Source organism: Meles meles, chromosome 16 (genome assembly GCF_922984935.1).
Source record: "Meles meles chromosome 16, mMelMel3.1 paternal haplotype, whole genome shotgun sequence".
In the NCBI taxonomy this organism is placed as follows: Eukaryota; Metazoa; Chordata; class Mammalia; order Carnivora; family Mustelidae; genus Meles; species Meles meles.
The window spans coordinates 16,244,689-16,263,709 of NC_060081.1; the positions used below are offsets into that span (position 1 = coordinate 16,244,689).

At 46.3% G+C, this 19,021-nt stretch overlaps 1 long non-coding RNA gene across 3 annotated transcripts in view; it reads left to right on the plus strand.

Moving 5' to 3' along the window:
• The first annotated feature begins 5,723 nt into the window (after window positions 1–5,723).
• LOC123926979 overlaps window positions 5,724–19,021 on the plus strand; it is a 28,462-nt gene continuing 15,164 nt past the window's right edge. For all 3 annotated transcript variants that reach the window (XR_006815340.1, XR_006815342.1, XR_006815341.1), the window contains exon 1: window positions 5,724–8,713. This is a non-coding gene — a long non-coding RNA (uncharacterized LOC123926979). The remainder of the gene's footprint in view (window positions 8,714–19,021) is intronic.

Genomic DNA, 19,021 nt, shown 5'->3' on the forward strand with positions numbered 1-19,021 from the left:
GACACTCTTCTATCTCTTCCGTCCTCAGCACCCAGAGCAGTGCCCGGCACAGAGGAAAGACTTGTTGAATGAATGAATGATACAAATGTTATCGTGGAGTAGTATCAATCAGGAGAACTCTTCCATTGTTCACTTTGGTTGGGGATCTAAAAACACACTTCCATTCACACGCAGGTTGTTTTTCTTCCAAACTGGGAGAAATGATGCAGGGAAGCCAAGGTTCTGCTTTTGGGGATAATCTCACTGACTTATTCAAATAGGCAACTGGTACTATGGGGTAAGAAAAGTTTTAGTGTCATTTCTGGCAGTTTCTCTAGCTAGCATTGCTAGTCCCCATTGGGAGTCCTGGCTTCCTCTGACACCTGATTTCATCACTATGCTTTTTTCCCGATATCTCTGGACCCATTTCCCACCTCCTCCCCTGCCCCCCCAACTGTCCTTCTGTCTCAAAAATCTCTTAGTTCCCCCTTACCTTGACCCCTACCTCCCCTCACAAATGAAAATTTGCTTTGGGCTTCTTTCTACTGCACCCTACCTCCTTCTAAAGGAATTAAAAATTAAGATCTTTTTTATTGTGGTAGAAAACATAAGATTTATCCTCTTAACCATTTTTAATTGGACAGTTGAGTAGCATTAAATTTATACACATTGTTGCAAAACAGATCTCCAGAACTTGCAAATCTGAAACTCTGTACGCATTAAACGATAACTCCACTTTCCCCCCCTTCACTAGTCCCCTGGTAACTGCCATTAAAAAAAAAAAAAGATTTTACTTTATTTATTAGGGAGAGAGAGAGAGAGAGCGCACAAGTAGGGGTAGTGGCAGGCAGAGGGAGAGGGAGAAGCAGACTCCCCAGTGAGCAGGGAGCCTGATGGGGGACTCGATTCCAGGACGCTGGGATCATGACCTGAGCTGAAGGCAGATGCTTAACTGACTGAGCCACCCAAGGCGCCCCATAACTGCCATTTTAGTATCTGTTTCTATAAATTTGATTACTTTATGTCCCTCATATAAGTGGAGTCCTACAATATATATCTCTTTGTGACTGGCTTATTTTACTTAGTGTCATGTCCTCAAGGTTTATTTACGTTGTAGCAGGTGACAGAATTGCCTCCTCTTTTAAGGTTGAATAATAATATTTCATTGTTTGTACATATCACATTTTCTTTACTCATTCATCTTTTGATAGACATGTGGGTTTCTTCCACCTCTTGGCTATTGTGAATAATGTTGCGATGAACATGGGCGCATATTTATTTCTTTGAGACCCTGCTTTGCAATCTTTTGAACTTATACCTACTAGTGGGATTGCTAGATCATATGGCAATTCTATTTTTAATTTTTTGAGGAACTGCCATATTGTTTTCCATAATGTCTGGACCATTTTACAATCTCACCAAGAGTGCACAAGGGGTTCTTTGCCAACACTTATTATTTTCCCTTTTCTTGATAAAAGCCCACTTAATGGGTGTGAGGTGATATTTCATGGTATTTTTAATTTTTTGAGGCACCTCCATACTGTTTTTCATAGTGAATGTTCTACAATCCCACTAATAGCACACAAGTGTTCCAAACTCTCCACATCTTCACTAATCCTCGCTATTTTCTGTATCTGTTTTTGGTTTGATATTGTTTTGTTTTGATAGTAGCCATCTGATGGGGCTATCCCATTGCAATTCTTTTTTTTTAAATTAATTTTTTTATTTGTTTATTTACAGCATAACAGTGTTCATTGTTTTGGCATCACCCATTGCAATTCTGATTCACATTCTCTGAGGATACATGATGTTGAACATATCTTCATATGCTTGTTGGTTATTTGCATGTTTCCTTTGGAGAAATGTTTATTCAAGCCCTTGTTCATTTTTTATTTGGGTTTTTTTTTTAAAGATTTATTAATTTATTTGAGAGAGAGCATGAGCACGTGCTTGTGCATGTGGGAGGAAGAACAGAGGGAGAGGAAGAGGGAAAGGAGCAGACTCCACTCTCTGAGCACGGAGCCTGACTCAGAGCTTGATCTCACAACCCTGAGATCATGACCTGAGTCAAAATCAAGAGTCTGCTGCTTAACCAACTGAACCACGCAGGTGCCTCTATTTGGGTTTAAATTTTAATTTTTTTATTGAAAAAAAATTTTTTTAAGTTTTTATTTATAATCCAGTTAGTTAACATATGTTGTAATATTAGTTTCAGGTGTACAATATAATTGTTGTTCTTGAGTTGAAGTTCTTTGCATATTCTGGCTATTAACCCCTTATCAGATGTATGATTTATAAATATTTTTTCCCATCTATAGGCTTCCTTTTCACTCTGTTGATAGTTTCCTTTAACATGCAGAAGTTGTAAAGTTTAAGGTGGTCCCAGTGTTAAATGTAGTCCCAGTTGTCTATTTTTGTTTTTATTATCTGTGCTTTTGGTATCATATCCAAGAAATCATCTCAAAATCCAATGTCATAAAGCTTTTCCTTTACATTTTCTTCTGGTAGTTTTATAGTTTGAGGTCTTAGATTTAGGCCTTCAGTCCATTTTGAGGTAATTTTTGTATATGCTGTAAAACAAGGGTCTAACTTCAAAATTTTGTATTGGATATCCGGTTTTTCTCATCACCATTTATTGAAGAGATTCCTTTCTACATTGAGTGGTCTTGACACCTCATTTGAAGGTCAAAGATCATTTGGCCATATACACAGAGTTTATTTCTGGGCTTTTTATTCTATTCCATTTGTGTATATGTATGCCTTTATACCAGTACCACACTATTACTATAGCTTTGTAATAGTTTTGAAATCAGGAAGTGTGAATTCACCAACTTTGTTCTCCTTTATTTTTCAAAATTGTTTTGGCTATTTGAGATCCGTTGATTTCCATCTGGATTTTAGGATTTCTAAAAATTTAAGTAATGCTTTTGGGATCTGGTGGGGATTGGGTTGAATTGGTAGATTGTTTTGGATAGTACTGACCTCTTACCAGTATGATTTTACCATTCATGAACATGGGATGCCTTTCCATTTATCTGTGTCTTTCATTTCTTTCAATGGTGTTTTGTAGTTTTCAGTGTATAAGTCTTTTACCTCCTTGGCTGGGCTTATTCCTAAGTATTTTATTCTTTCTGATGCTATTATAAATGGAATTGTCTTCTTAATATCCTTTTTGGGTTTTTTATTGTTGCCATATAGAAACACAACTGATTTTTATGTATTGATTTTGCATCCCATCACTTTGCTGAATTTGTTTATTGGTTCTAACAGTCTTTCCTTGTGTGTGTGTGTGTGTGTGTGTGTGTGTGTGTGTGTGTGTAATCTTTTAAGGTTTAAGATCATGTCATCTGTGAACAGAGATAATTTTACTTTTTTCCTTCTAATTTATATGCTTTTAACTTATTTTCTTGCCTGAATGCTCTGGCTAACACTTCCAGTACTATGTTGAATAGAAGCAGACGGACACAGTATCCTTCTCTTGTTCCTGATCTTAGATGAAATGCTTTCAGTCTTTAACCATTGAGCTGTGAACTTTTCATATATGGCCTTTATTACGTTGAGATAGTTTCCTTCTTTGCTAGTTTATTTAACTTTTTTAATCATGAAAGTATGATGATTTTTTCTGAATGCTTTCTCTGCATCAATTGAGAAAATCATTAATTTTTGTCTTTTATTTTGTTGGTGTGATGTATTTATGCCATTCTTTATATAGTTCCTGGAGCCTGTTAAGTATCTCTTCCCAATCTTCAGCTCTCTGACAATACCGAGTCTTCAGCAAAACCATGGGTAAAGATTTTTGTCAATATGTTATATGTTGTGATATAGTAATTTTTAAAAATATATTTGATCCCTTTAGCACTAATTATTCTGAGTTTTGTTTAAGAGAATACGACTCTATTCCTCTATGTTCACCTAGCCCTCTATTTACAGTTTTTCCCTATTTTTATGGTCTTCTGAAATCCATAAGTAACCTCCAAAGCATTCCTCAAAATCTCATTTTGAAGTCTTTTCCTTTTCTGTGAACTGCTCAGTATGGTGACTTACCACTGAGGCATTATTAAAACAATAGGAACTGAAACTTGACATTCCTCCTGGATGCCAACACTACCTTCTCATGTTGGGTGTTTTCTGAATCTATGCAACTCAGTTGCAGTTGTTAAACATATCCTCCATTACTGGGGCAAAAGCAAAAATCAAACAATGAGACAAAACAGGATGATAACAGGCCTAGCAGATATTTGGTAAGATAGGAATTTTATTTTTAAAGTCAAATCATCCTTTATAAAACTTAAGGTTAATTTATCAATGTGTTATTTATAGATGTAATCAATTCCATTCAGAGAGAAACGCCTACAGAATTAGGTCATAAATGGGGGCACCTGGATGGCTCAGGGGGTTGGCCTATGATCTCAGGGTGCTGGGATCGAGCCCCACATCGGGCTCTCTGCTCAGCGGGGAGCCTGCTTCCTCCCCCCGCTCCCCCGCCTACTTGTGATCTCTCTCTGTCAAATAAGTAAATAAAATCTTTTAAAAAAGAATTAGGTCGTAAATGAAGGAAAAACAACATGGGACATAATGTAAGAGCATAAAGGATGAGAATTGTCTTGTCCTCTCTGATATGTGTGACCCCCAAGCTCTGTTTTTTTTTTTTTTTTTGAGAGGTTGCAAGTAGGTAGAAATGAGGGTAAAGGGGAGTAGCACAAGCCCAATCACAAAAATGCTGTCTTATCATCATTATTTTCTAAATACTGCTGTAATTACACTTACCTGTTATTAGTTCTTTATCACAGTGATGTTAATAACAATGGCATGTCTAAAAGGGACAGTTTACATAAAGCTTTCTATTTGAGGCCCATGAAATCCAACTAAAAAAAATTTTCAAAACTGTGGTTTGGATATTTTTTAATTAGGTAATTGGCAATTGTAGATTATTTCACCTTTTCAAGAGCTTTTTTTTTTTTTTTTGAGGATCAAAAGGCTTTTCCCCCTTGTTAATGTCAAAGAAATAAATGTCTGCCTACCACTGTTGTTTCATGAGTGAAATGGTTCAATCTTTGTACCAGTATTATAAAATTCTGGTCTGAATAATTCAGTTGTGTGGCCCACATAAAATTTCCTATGAGAAGCCCATAGAGAAATCCAGTGTCTTACAAAATGATTTATTTTTAGTAAAACTCAATCATTAGTAGACACCACTGGTACCATGAAGTCTCAGTCAGTATGGAATACGTGATTTATCTTTACCTACAGCTCTAGAAACTCTTCATCCCTTGAAAATTTGGCTGGAAAAGTGAAATATGCGGGGGCACCCCAAATTCCTGTCTTTGGTGACATTGCCAAGCAGGTGGGAATCGGCCGAGTTCTCTGAGGTGTTGTGTTTACCTCATTCTAATCTCCTGTGTGAACTTTGGGTTTTCTGCCCGTCAGATGGAGTGGCTGCCAGCGTGACATTCTCTGTCACGAACTTACTCTGCTCCCTATGTTCCACAGCCGAGCTATAGGGGTATCAAATAGACCTTCAAAATCTTGGCTCTGTAGCTTTCCCAAATCCCAAGCAGGAATTCTTCTGGAGTCGCTCCTTGAGGAATCTTTGCTTTCCTCCGAGGGGAGGATAATTGTGGCAGGATAATCTCTTGTAAGGGTTTCGGGTTCTGTCTTATTATTATTATTTTTTAAAGATTTTATTTATTTACTTGACAGGGAGAGAGAGAGCGGGAGAGTGAACACAAGCGGGGCGAGTGGGAGAGGGAGAAGCAGGCTTCCTGCCACCAAGCAGGCAGCCAATGGCCGGGCTTCATCCCAGGAATCACGACCTGAGCTGAAGGCAGATGCCTGACGACTGAGCCACCCAGGCGCCCCTCTGGTTCTGTCTCGTTCCCTGTTATGTCCGTGTTCTTTTCTGGCAACAGATTAGGTGTGTGTGCATGATCACGTCCAAGGAGCTGAGGGGGTTGAAGCGTGGTAGGTGGAAGGACAAACTAACGTCCTCCTGCCGGCGACACTGCCGGAAGCATTCTGGTCCATAGAATGAGTTTGGGACATTGCGCGGACAAGAGGTAACACGAGCACACGTGTTTCGGAAAACCACGGGGCTGTGTTGATCTGAAGGAGAAATGGGAGCGTCGGGGGCCCCCAAAGGGACCCCCGAAGGGCTTGTCAGGCTCCTGCCCAATATTTTTTGGCTCCACATCATCCTTTCGTGATTTCTGTTGACTTAGGGAAGTGGGGGTAATTAGTTCCCTGCTGCGTCAGGAACTCTCCACGCACGTGTTCTCTGACCATGGCAATTTGCAACAGAGAATAAACCTGGGCAGAGAGGCTCGGTCAATCACTGGTCAATTAACCCAGTTGAGGAACCGGTTAAGTGGCCTGGCAGGGTGGCCAGGGATGGGCAGGCCTCTCCCGCAGTGGGTGCGACCTTCCCTCACCTCTCCCTTCCTCGACAGCTGGGCTTCCAGAATGCCGTTGTTGGGCCACCTCCCTGACATACAGTGGTAATTTTGGCTGGAAGGAGAACATCTGGGGAGGCTTCCTGTGGCAATCTCAGGGGGCTGAACGAGATAATCAGGCTTAGCAAATTGGGTTGACTAGACAATGAAATATTTATTGTGATCCCTACCCACCCCCTCCTTTTTTTTTGAAGTTCAAAAATCCTTGTCATCCCTGGGCTGAAGTCTGTGTACTTGACAGGAATTCACAATTAGATTAGAAGTGGCCTGCTACCATTTACTGATGACCTCAACCTGCGGCAGGCAGAAGGCAAGTGATTGTGTCTGCATACGGACTCCCTTTAATGGAGTTTTCCCCTAATAAACCAGAGAAGTCCACGAAACAAAAGAAAGCAATCCAGAAAACCCGCCTGTGTGATGGTCTTTCATTAGTTTTTGGTGGATGAGATATTTTCTTACTGGATGAAAAGAGAGGCAAATAACTTCGATAGGGTTTTAAAACAGACTTTTCAGCATGAATGATGTGTAGTCTTAAAGCTCTGTGTTTGAAAATTTACTTGGATGTGTACCAAAAGCACATAGAGCATTGTCATTCAGCCCAAAATGCTGGTTTCCCTTTAGATATTTATATAATGGCAGAAAACTCTCGCTACATCTGCCCCGTGAGTTTCGTGACCAAGCACTCTCTTCGAGTTGGTTGATTAGGTCTTGGCTGTACCCTCAAACCAGGTCACATATCAGGGGAGAAACATTCGGATTCGTCATCAGAGAGGACTCAGCTTTCTGCCCAAAGTGGACAACTGTGTTTCTTCCATGCGCACACTAATTGGTAATCTGGCATCTAGAAGTTTCAATCAATCAGCAATCAACACTGATTACAGACGGAGATGAAGGCTCCTCATCCGGGTATAAGATGATGTCTGCTTGGGGCCTCCCCTACCTGTCTCGCCCCAGTTCCTCCCATTCTCCAGGGGATCCCGTGCTGCAGGGAAAAACTCTAGTATTCCCAAACCTGCCCAGATCACTTCTTCCTCCGTGGCTTCACACCTGCTGTGTGCTCCTAACTTCGCTCATTGGGCAACTTCCTGCATATCTGCTCTGGGATACCCCCTTCTTCCTTCCTCACCTCCTCCTGGATACCTTCCTGAGCAGTCTACTTCCCATCACGCTCTGTGTCGAGAAAGGCATCTCTCCTTTGGCCTCCCGTGTCATCCTCTTTGCTGTTCTACAGTATCATTTTTCTTCCTTCAACACCCCCCAATTATTTATGGAGGGTCTCCCCCATGGTAGGACCTGCCCAGATGGTGAGAATTTGGACCCAGTTCCTGCCCTCACGGGGCTCCCATTCTAGTTGAAGAGAAAGATTCAAAACAGGAAGAGGAAATGACCCTGGGGAGTATGGTGACAAAATATACTGAGGGTTTCTTTCCTGTGTTTCTTTCTCAGCACGCTGGGAGCCAGCGCAGGTGCTGGTGGCTCTAGGAGGGAGCAGTGCCTTCGCGTGCATGAGGGGTCAGGACATACGGAATAAATGAGCCGAGGAAAGGAGCATTCCGTGGCCCTTTATCTATGTTCCCAATCTTTCCCGCACTGCAGGATGTAAAAGAATCAAAGCTAATTTTTCTCGTGTTTACAGGTGGAAAGTTTTCTCATCTCAAAGAATATCTTTGTGACCTTTTCGGAGATAATAAGAAATTTTCCCTCTTACCAGGAAACAGCAGCTGGTCCATATAGAGAGGCAGATTGCTATTAAACATCTCCTGCCTGTCATTGATTCATCATTCAGATAGATTACACACAAGACACGTAAAAAATGATGGTCGGCACCACAGGTTTTTATTTCTATTAAATTCTATGGCATACGATCTTGAACAAACATTTGTAGTCAATATTTGATAAAAAGTCCGATTCAATCAAGTAAATAAAGCATTAGAAAAAATAATTTCATTCCTTTGCTAAACTAAATCCATTAAGACTCTAACACAAGTAGAACGGAGGACAAAGAATGTTTAAAACAAAACAAAACAGTGAGACCCATTGTGCATTTGCATTTTGAAATTAATTGCTGCCCTAATTATTTGTCAGTAGAAGCATAAATTAAGCAAATATAACTTACAGTAAGCTTTTAGACACCCACAGGATTCTCCCCTCAAGAGTGAATTGTCGGAATGGTTCTGTGTGACAGTTTATTTTTGTTGTCTTTCCATGATCGAGGGAAGGGAGAAGATTGGAAATGGAGCGGTACGGAGATGAAACAGGGACTCCAGACGAAAACGTCGACACAGGTAGGTGCTTTTAATTTTCCCCTGTAAGGTGTGAGAGGGTAATAACAAATAAGGAATGTTGGTGCCAAAGGAAACCTTTGGAAACCCTACTGAAGTTGAACTTCCATTAAAAGCAAGTGCAACTCCATGACCCCAACACGGAACCAAAAGGCGAAAAACACCGTTAAGCGTGGCGTGGTTATTCATCGTGCCTTGCATAAATAGGATTGATTGGCTTGAGTATTTGCTCCATCTGGTTTCCCTTACACCGTGTCAGTGGAGCTATAGGCATCTAGCACAGCTGGAATATTTTTTCTAGCCCACAATCAGGCATACATTGTTGGTGATCTCTCTGAAAAGCTTCCGCAACAACACAATGATGCTGAATAACAAACAGCTCCAAATCTCAGTGACTGAAATTAACCACCAAAGTCTACCGCTCGTGCTTCCTGGGCTGCAGGTCACCCATGGCTTGACTGATGGAGGCTGGGTTCAGGTACGCGACTGTCCTGCGGATGGGCTCTGCAGGTGTGTGGGTTGGTGGGAACAACTCCTTCGTCCTGCGGTTCAGGTCCGTTCTGTTTTATCTGACTCTCATTCTGTCGGGGTCATCTGAATTACCGGGCTCGTGATCTTCTCACGGTAAAAGTGGAGGCTCTCAGGGGAGTGAGTGTAAACGTGCAATGCCTTACAGCCTAGGCTCCAAGTAGGCACAGTGTCATTTCTGCCCACCTTTCTTTGGCCGAAAGAAGTCCCATTGTCAAGCTCAACGCTGGCAGGGTTAGACAGTAAATTCTTCCCATGGAGGTCAGTGTGAGTGTGTTGGGGATTGGGGGAATGACTATTTGCTGAGCGATAATTTAATCTACTGTGACTATGCATATTGAAAGGAAGACCTTCATTTTCTGATCTGGGCCTTTACACAGGAATTATTTAAAGTTTGCCTTAAACTACCCCCCCCACCTCCTCATGAGTTACGTTAATTATAAATATGTTAGATTAGCCAGAAAGATCTTCCAGGAAGATAAAAATATGGAGGATTTAGACAGATATGTGAATGAAACTCCAGCAACAATGGCCTGATGTGTCCCAACGGAGTCTCGCCCTGCCGTATGAAGAAGGGGTCCTTTGGATGTGGGTCTGCAGGCCTCAGTCGGCTTTGAGGCCGCGCACCGCGCTGCCTGGTAGAGACCAGACAGCAAGAAATGTTGCCTCAGCAGATGTGTGCATGACTTCACTGCTCTGATTACAGCATCACCTCTCCCCTGTCACCAACTGGCAACCCACAGGAAAGGACGTTTTTCTGATCATTTTGCACTCATTAAATGCAGCTGTCACAACAGCGGATGCGAGGACGCATGCAAACTTTCCTGCCACGTCAAAATAAAACTGAAGAGCTTTTTTAAAAAAAAAGAGCTGAAACCTTTGAAGCCTATTCTCAAGGAATATTGGAAATATTGCCTTTTGTCGTTGACAATTGAAAGGGTTCCGTCGCGATGCCAATTAAGCATTGGCCCAGGCTAAGGAAGCATCATCCGTCAAAATTTTGCAGCAGAAAACACTGGGCCGAGCATTGGGGTTCGGTTCTGGGTCTGGATGATCTAGGGGTTCCATACTCATGGAAGTGGCTGATCCCTGCTATTGATTTTAATGGGGCGAAGTAGTTCCCCGATTCTTGAAGAAATGTTACGAGATTGAAATAATCGGACGTCTCCTACATCCCCCATCAGAGAAGTGGGGCAAACAAGTGGAGTCTGGATCCGTAACACAGACCTGCTGATTAGACTCTCAGGGTGGAGGCGAGGGCCTTTCTTGGTCTTGGCTCCCTCATCAGAATCCGCTTCACCGATCCACAGATTTACCAAAAGGACGGTTCCCTCAGTGATGTGCTTCTTGATGGAGCATCTCCTGAGCATTCCAGTTCTTTCCCAAGCACCAGTCTTCCTCAAAAGTTGACTCTGGGGGGCGCCTGGGTGGCTCAGTGGGTTAAAGCCTCTGCCTTCGGCTCAGGTCATGATCCCAGGGTCCTGGGATCGAGCCCCACATCGGGCTCTCTGCTCAGCAGGGAGCCTGCTTCATCCTCTCTCTCTCTCTCTGCCTGCCTCTCTGCCTACTTGTGATCTCTGTCAAATAAATAAATAAAATAAAATCTTTAAAAAAATAAGTTGACTCTGGGTTTTGCTCTTCTGAGAAGCTTTCCATCTGCCCCCTCCGCTGGGGTGGTAATGGGGTCATTGGCTGTGTTCCCTCCATACCACTGCCCACCTATATTTCACAGCAGTGACCGCTCTGTCCCTGTCGTGGCACCATTTGCTCATGGGCCCCCACTTGACTGGGATTTTTTGAGAGTCAGGGTTTATGGTCATATGTGTGGCCCTAATGGGGTCATATGGGGCTGCCTGCCACCCCGAATGGTGAAGGGCAGAAGGGAGGAAAGGGGAGGAAGGCAGTCAATGGCATCGGGCAATTTCAAGGAGTGACTGGGCATACCTTGCCTCCAAATGTTGCTGAACACCATCAATGATGGCGAATGTCTGGTAACAGAGATACAGATGTTTGTGCCTCCCCTCCTCCACCTCTGGGTGCACATTACAGGTGCCTGGGCACATGGGCAGTAATTATTGGTTAAGTAATAGGAGAAGCACTAACCCCTGGGATGAGTGTGTCCTTCAAGGTCCAGTCAGGAAAATTTTCCTCACAAGATATTTCTTATCTCTGAGTCTCTGCCTAAGTTCACTTTTGGACAGAGCTTAAAGGGAGCAGGAGATTGTGTCCCAGCCCCACAACCATGAAGCAGGGAGAGAAGAGCCGGGGGCTTGGTGACAGGCACCGCGAGAACCAGATGGCTGAACAGTTTGCAAAAATCCAGTTTGCTCCTCCATCACAAGATGGGACACACTGGAGTGACCCGCTGCAGGGTCTGACGACCTTGTCCACCGTCCTCGCCTTCTCGTGATAGGTGGTGACATCACGGCAGCTTCAGGGAACAAAATGTAAGGTGTTGAGATGCTGTCTTCTGCTTGATGCCGCACTGGTGAGAAAGTCCAAGACCAGAGAGAAATGACGAGTTCGAAGGAATCGTGGATGAGAACGAGCATTCTCTGGTGTTGGGTCGCCGTGCCGGTGCTGCCAGAGATCTGAAATAAAAGCTAGAGGACCAGGCAGAGGGTAAGCGGGCCCGGAGCCCGCTTTGCCGTCTTCGGTGAGCCCAGGAGGGTCGCGGAGCCCCTTGTCCACACCACACTGCTTCGTTCTGGAGAGTGAAGAACTCCTTTCCTGGTTGCTTTGTCTATCCGGAAGTACATTTTGACTAGATTTTCTTCCGAATTGGAATTTATGAGATCTACTTTATAAACACTGCTCGACAAATCAAGAGGGTGTTCACACTGCTTGTGTGTGTACCGTGTGCAAGCTAGCTCCTTCCCTTCCTTCTGCGACTCACCTTGAACGTCCGTCCCCTCCACGGAAGCCGTCCTTTAAACATCCACTTTGAAGTTGCTCTTCTCCATCACTCGCTACCTTAGTTGCTGGTTATTTTCCCTGACTAATGCTAATTATAATTTATAATTAGTTCCTTTACCTGTTGAATTATCTGGTTCCTCCAGAAGGGCAAGGCCAGGGTCTATATCCTGACGCTAGCACGGTCCCTTTCGCGTCCTAGAAATGACGGATGAGCTAAATACTAATACTGAAGAAATGCGCAGAGTGTGGAGTGGAACATTAAATAAAATCCACTGCTTTTTATCTTAGACTTCTTAACATGGGGGGGAGACATAGATATCGAGGGGTACCAAAACCAGGCATTGCGAGACAATCCATTTTTAGAGAGACACGGTGATGAATTCTGATACAAAGTGCTGCCGGTGACCTTGGCCATGGTGTGGACTGCACTGCTCTTCAGCTGAGGAGAAGGGTGGGCAGAGAAGCAGAGTGGGCTTGTGGTAGTGGGTTTGTAGCAGACACAGGACAGGCATCCCCTGACTCCTGAAGAATGGACTTCGCACTCTCTGTGATTTTTGACCTCTGGTCAGTGTGTGTGTATGTGTGTGTGTGTGTGTGTGTGTGTGTGTGTGGTCTCAGCCTGACCATCAGGTAATTCTGGTGTCATGGAGGGTCCAGCTTGTTTGAGGGGCGAGTTGTCCTAGGTATCTTCTTGTCTGTCTCTCGGTCTCCCTAAAGTCAAGTGGACTGTGCTATTACTCTCCTCTTGGGTGGTCCATGGGCCTCTGTGGTCCTCAGGGAGTGAGAGTAGCTTACACCCATTCCGCGGGCAGCAGACAGTAATTATATTATTCATGCCTATGCCTCTTTCAACTGTGCTTTCTACCTACCTTGCATTTTAGTAAGAAAGCGCTCACAACTCGGTAGCAATAGCACCATTTCTGAGTATTTCCTGAAAACTCTTGAGGGTAATTCTGAGGGCTCTAGGGTGTGGGAAGACCAAGATTGGAGCTCAGAGGGTTAACAGTGCCTGCCTGGAAGGGGACCCTGGACCCTGCAGCTTATGGGAAGGAACTGGTCCAACCCTGAGAGTTCGGGTGGGCCACCACCTCGAGTTGGGGCGACCACCCGGGACTCGGGAGGCTTGAGAATTTATATTTTCATTAATGAATGCTTCAGAAAGTGTACTGTCCCTAATTCCCTTCCTTGAAAGATGGAAACTTTAATGTGCAGTTAATTAAATGTTGTGTTGATTTGCAAGCCTTGAGCTCTTAGGGGCCTCGGGAGGTAGAGGCAAGTTTAGAAATCAAACAACGGGAGGACTGGCTGTCCCTGATCTGACCACAGAGCAGTGGTACTGTTTGCTCCAGATGCCCAGGAGGCGTTCGAGGCGCCCCTGTGGCCAGGACCTGCATCCTGGGTCTGGTAGTGCCCGCATGGTCTGTTTACTGTGGAGAGGAGCAGACCAGGGCCCGGCTGTTTTCAGGGCATTCTTTTTTTTTCTTCCCCCGCTAGTGCTCCAGCACTTCTTTGTACTGAGAGGAGCTGTGTCATGCTAGAATTCTTTTCACAACAAACTAAAGAACCCAGCTGTGGCGCTTGGTGCGGCCGTGGAAGCTGTGGGCTTGTGCATGCGGTCCGGAATGGGGGGAGCCATTCAGCTGTGAAGGTGGGCTCCGTGTCAGACACGGTGCCAGCCGCACTGGGGTCGGGGGGGACACCTGCTCACGGGGTGTCTGGGGCTCGGCCATCGGAGGACACCGAGGGGTTGATGGATATTCTGGTACTGAGGATCGGAGGCTGAGCGGGGCAAGGCCACGGAGCTCGCCTTCCCTCACTGCCGCCGATAGATGTGGGGGAAACGTGACCGAGAAATCAACGGTTTGGATTTTGCAATCAGCGGCTGGATTTTGCAAGCGGAAGTAGGGTTCTCTCCAAAGAGCTAACACCTGTTAACAGTGACAACCTTATCATCCATTTGGCCCTGGCTAAAGGCACAACTTCCGCAATTACCGAATGACATCTTGTAGGGTTATCTGCCACCAGAGCTTGCTTTCCTCGACACCACGCCTGGCAAGAACAAAGCACCCATACCTGATTAAGAGACACACTGACGCCTAGTTTTGGCACCCCAGCTCCTGACTTGTCAGTCTTCTGGGCGGTCATCTTGCTCAGGGTGCCCTAGCAAGCTGGCAGAGCTTCCGGGATTGACTTTGGAAAGTGGTGGCGGTGCTACGATATTCTTATTATGAATAAAAATTTTAAACCCAAGCTGATAAACATATTTTTTTTCACACTGAATTCATCAGGAATACATTAACATTTTCTAAAAGGTAAAGACAGAAAAAAAATGAAAGAATTAAAAGGAGAACATTAGGATGTATTTGGCCATTAGGATCCCCGTTTCCATCAGCTGCTGTATGAGCCAGAACCTTACCCCATGTAACTCACACTCGGGGAATTAGCCTATGGAATAATTATCACTCCCGATGAGCAGAGTAAGAGCGTGTTCCCGTGTGTGTGTGCAGAGCCATTCGTCCTAAGGAAGAAATCTGGAGTGAAAGCTCACAGCATATTTTGCATAGGTCCTGTAAAAGGATCCAGGCAAAACAGGCTTTGCAACATTAGCTATGATCATATATGGAAAAAGCAGTTACTTTCTGTGGTGACATATGGCTGAGTTGGTACGATGCCCAGGAATCTCAGTGTCCCCCGCCCCAAGAAGGGTGAGCCCCGGCTTTATCCTCTGCCCCGTTGCCATCGGGACCAACAGCACAGGCAGCCTGTGGAGACATTGCCGGCAGAAGTGAAGTCACGTCCACCTGCGCCAAGACCAAAGCTGCTGTTGGGCTCTGGCAGTTGGCAGGTGGACTGTCCCCATCCGCGGAAGTGATTTTTCCTAAATCTGGGAAATTATGAATGGAGCCCATACCCATCTGCTTCAAATTCGAGCACGGTGACACCCCACCATCAACAGCAATGATCAAAACACACTCTCCTATCGTAAGGGTGATCCTGTCCTTCCATGATGGGAATTTCGACTCTTTCTCACACTATTCCATAACCAGAAAACTCACTTCCGAAATTTCTAACGTGGCCAGGCAAATAGATTGAGTCGGATTATGGAATAGACAGAAACTTGACCACGTGAGAGCAGGACACTTGTAAACCCACTCATTCTTTGATCAGACTGTGACTTGATTCAGTTAAGCGTCCATGCGCACCAGCTCTCAGTGCTGGGAACGCAAAGTGATCTTTACCTTCAGGGTTCACAGTGCTGTTAGAGGACAGCGATTCACGAGGAAGCTGCCAAGTGATGCATGCTTTAGTTTCCTTGAGAAACCCTTTCCCCTTGGCTCTGGGTAGGCCGGGAGGGACTTAAGCCTTCTAAGTGACCCCGATTGCTGGGTGCGGGTGGGGAGGACAGTGCCGCTGGGATGGGCCCATCCAACAAAGACCGCCGCTCTGCTGTTTCCTAACTCTCGACCCCTGATGGAGACCTGCAAATCTCTGCTTCCTCACTCTCCAGACAGAGACGGCAGTGCCTCCTGTCGCCCGATGTGCTGAGGCTTCACTGTGGAGTTTTATGGAAAGAGCTTCATGGGCCCCTGGCTGTTGTGAGCACTCAGGAGGGTCAGCGCCCTGTAACGGGGAGTGTGGAGCCGGGCTTGGAGAGGCAGCGCCCAGGGCCGGTTTGGGCTCCAATGGGTGAGTTCTCTGCAGGGGGAAGAGTCTCCTAGGTTTGGGTTTCGGGAGGAATACTTTGAAGAGGTTTCGGTACATGAGTTAGGAGACGGAAGGGTGGGGGGCGCTGAGCTGTGGCCCAAAGACCAGTCTGGAGGAGGCAGAGACAAACTGGATGGGGCGTTGTGAAGGCCCATCTGCAGGGACATGGGAAGACACACCTGGAAAGTCAAATAGGAGGGAGGAATGAGGAGAGAGACAGGGAGGAGAAAAGGGAGGGAAAGGGAGGGGAAGTGGGATACACACACACACACACACACACACACACACAGGTACAGAGAGATATATAGAGAGATACAGGAAGAGAGACAGAGAGACAAGGACAGAGGGAGAAAGAGGGGGAGGGACATGGGGAGACTTTGGTGTTGAGGCTGAGAGCCATGACACTGACTGAGAATACAGGAGGGAGGGTGCTGAGTGGAGAGGGTGTGGGGGGCGCCACCCCCGCCTCCAGAAGAGGAGCCGCCCCCTGACAGGTGCACAGGTGTGCATAAGGCACTTGGCTTACCCCCAGTCCAGAACGTCACTGCTGAGCTGGCTCCCGTCTGCCTGTTCCAGCACTCCCAGCTCCCCACGGCCGACCTGTTCTCGGCATTCGCCCAATGGCACTTGCTCCGGAGCTGTGTGCCCAGATTGGGGCGCGGCTCCCGAGGGTGCGAGCAGGCAGCCATCCACGGAGCAGAAGATGAACCCTGCGGGGCGGGGGCTGAACTGAGTCAGGGGATGGAGAGCTCAGCCGCAGGTGCCCCATCGGCCATCCCGACGGTGGGTCTGTGCGGGCACAGTGGCGCCTGCGGGCTCCACACAGCCCCCACACGGCACCTGCTTCTTCCCTCCGCGCCCGGGCTTGCAGATGCCGCCAGACTCGCTCCTCATGCTCGCACATGTTCCTCAACACCCGAAGAGCGCCTCCTGTGCGGGGCTCTGTCTCGGGCACCAGACACGGGGGTGCCCCAAACGGATGGGGTGTGTCCTCTCTGTGCGCTCGGTCAGGAGTGGAGCCTGGTGTTCTCCCCTCTTCCTCCAACTGTGGCCTGAGGGGTTGGATCTTTTGCTAGAGAAATTCCAGGCAGGCAGCAGGTTGTGCGTGGAGAACGAGGGGCTCGTCCTCCCACTTTGAAGCCACAGCTGCTCTGCCTTCTGGCCGCGCTTCCCTCGGCCTTGGCTTCAGAGGCCCCCGGGGAGCTGTTTTCAGGGGAGCAGCTCCAGGCTCTCCCACAAAAAACATGTTCCTGGGGAAATGCAAAGAGTGTGGCCTCAAAGAAGACATGAGGCTATTGCCTTTTGTTCTCTAGGCCGGTGCAGACCCTTCAGGGCTAGGGTCTTCTGGTTTCTGTAGTGAGTGGCATGGCTTTAGCAGATGGGTCTCTCTGCACCTTGCCATGAACATTCACTGAGCACTTTGTGTGGGGACGGGGCCTGGGTGGTGGCTGTCAACTGCGTCACCTCATCTAAGCCCCACCGTGAAGTCCTGTGGGGGCAGGGAGTACAGGGGTTCCATGAATAACACGAAATTGAACTGACATGTGGGTTGTTTTGGGAATTTTTTGGAGATTTGCAGCAGTTTGAAAAAACTCGCAGACTCAACTGAGTAGCTTAGAAATACCACCCCTCCACCCCAATTAAGGAAAAGATATTATTGTAAGAATGCAGTATATAATACATATAATGCACAAAATATGTGTTAATCCACTGTTTATGGGATCAGTAAGGCTTCTGTCAGAAGTGGGCTATTAGTAGTTAAGATTTTGGGGAGTCAAATGTTATGCATGGGTTTTCTTTTTCTTTTTTTAAATAAGATTTTATTAACTTATTTGACAGACAGAGATCACAAGTAGGCAGAGAGGCAGGCAGAGAGAGAAAGGGGGAAACAGGCTTCCCGCTGAGCAGAGAGCCTGATGCGGGGCTCGATCCCAGGACCCGGCGATCATGACTTGAGCTGAAGGCAGAGGCTTTAACCGACTGAGCCACCCAGGCGCCCCTATGCATGGGTTTTCCACAGCAGGAGGGGGTGTTTGTTCCCCTCACCCCCACATGGTTCAAGGGTCAGCCGGGTTTGAGAGTCTGTGGTCTAGGCGGGGGCACTGGTGTTCAGAAAGGTTAAATAACTGGTTCCTGGTCACACAGCTAGTCATGGATGGAGATTTTATTTTTGAGAAAGAGGAGGAGAGAGAGAGCAAGCATGAGTGCTCGCGAGCAAGGGTGGGGGGAGGGGCAGGGGGGAAGGAGAGAGAGAATCTTCAGCAGGCTCCACACCCAGTGTGGAGCCCAACATGGCGCTCCATCTCACGACCCTGAAGTCATGACCTGAGCTGCAATCAAGAGTCGGATGCTCAACCGACTGAGCCCCCCAGGCGTCCCTGGAGATGGTTTTTGAACCCTGATCTTTGGATTCTGAAAGCAGAATTCATTATATTATAGTCTATTGCCTCTTCCACAATTCTTCATTTTCAGTGATTTTGTTTTCCGCTCTTTTGGGGCACTTCAGCAGAGGAATACGAGTTTGGGAGTAGCTCAAGGAAGAGGCACTGGGTGGAGGGTGAGGCTAGTGCTAAGTTCATGGGCTGTTTGTAAATCACATGAGCCCTCTTCTTGCAGTCAAGTGGAACACTTCACACACCTGGAATATCCTTCCTCTAAAGCACTGACGAGCAGCATGCAGTCCTCAAGCTTTAGCAAGACAACCCTTCATCTAATAATTGCAGGTATAAACCCCTTAGTTCCGGTTGTGGAGCCCTTTCAATTGCACACTCATGCCTTCGGGGCTGAGCTGCCCTCCAGCTGTGGCTGGCCCTGGGAGCCTGGGGCCCAGGATGAGCTCTAGACAGAAGCTAACCCCAGAGCTGTGACATCTGAGGTCATGGGCGTGTAGCTAGCTAGTGTCCCAGGAATGAGTCAGAGAGACACAGACTTTTCTCCTATCCACACACATCTTCAAGGAAGGGTCTGGCAAGATGTTCCCTTTTCACTCTTCGAGAAGTAGTTACTGGAGCAGGAAATCCCACCTAGAAATCACATTGCCAGTCCTCCTTCCCTGTGTTGTCATACTTTTTGAGTTGCCCCTAAATCCTCAGCCAAATCATAGGTCCCCTCTATCTCCACTTCTCCAGCAACTAGAAGTCAGCCGTGGATCTCTTTGGTGTT